The 775-nt window shown below is 52.0% G+C and overlaps 1 long non-coding RNA gene across 1 annotated transcript; it reads right to left on the bottom strand.

Moving 5' to 3' along the window:
- Positions 1 to 258: 258 nt before the first annotated feature.
- Positions 259 to 775, bottom strand: LOC115284958. Its single transcript, XR_003905385.1, has 2 exons — positions 721 to 775; positions 259 to 370 (listed from the first exon to the last, which is right to left on the bottom strand). It is a non-coding gene; the product is annotated as an uncharacterized LOC115284958 (long non-coding RNA).

Here is a 775-nt window from a genome sequence, read left to right as displayed (position 1 = left end):
TGCCCTGCATCTTAAACTTCTCTTATGCCAAGCCTCTGGAGTGATTTTCAAACTTATTGCATCTGGCCTAAGTGCTTTTCCCCAGAGCTGCCCACTGGGTGCTCCAACACTATAGGCTGGAGTCTGTCACTTCCCCGGTTTCCTTGCTCCTGGCCACTGCCCTCTTCTCTATCTTCCCCACCCTGACTTCTCTCAGGGTGAGTCCACAAAGGAAGCCCTCTCCCTGCTGTTCCTTCCTTCTGCCTGAGGCACAACTCACCGTCACAGGTCATGGCTGTGCAGACCCAGTTTCCGCAGGCACAGACACAGCGGTTACAGTCCACTTCAGTCTCCGCTCCGTCTGCGTATGTCTCATCCTCCAGGGCACACTCTATTGGGGCCAGAAATAAGGGGCGACAGTTTAGGGTGAGAGTGGAACAGGACATCTTGGCTATCATCTGTGCGCCTTACCCTTTCCCCAAGCAAGACCTGCTTCTGCTTATCCTTCAGAGGTACCAGATCTGAGTAAATGATGCCATTGATCCAAAGATTGTTGGACCCTAACCTCAGCATGGAGATGATGGGCTGGGGCCCAGTATAGAATTATGGAAGGAAATTTTCTTAGCAAGCTCTGGAATGTTCCACCAATTCTATCTTCCCCCTCCACCGCACCTCCACCCCCGGCCCCCCTAAATGCCCTCATTCCCTACAACTCCACATTATTTCTTAGGTTCAGCATACTCTTCTCTGGAGGATTGAAGGTCGGGTTGAGGCACTTGAGGAACTCTTGGAAGCT

This window comes from Suricata suricatta, unplaced genomic scaffold (assembly GCF_006229205.1).
Source record: "Suricata suricatta isolate VVHF042 unplaced genomic scaffold, meerkat_22Aug2017_6uvM2_HiC HiC_scaffold_27873, whole genome shotgun sequence".
Taxonomy (NCBI): domain Eukaryota; kingdom Metazoa; phylum Chordata; class Mammalia; order Carnivora; family Herpestidae; genus Suricata; species Suricata suricatta.
This window is presented reverse-complemented; position numbering and strand designations above follow the sequence as displayed.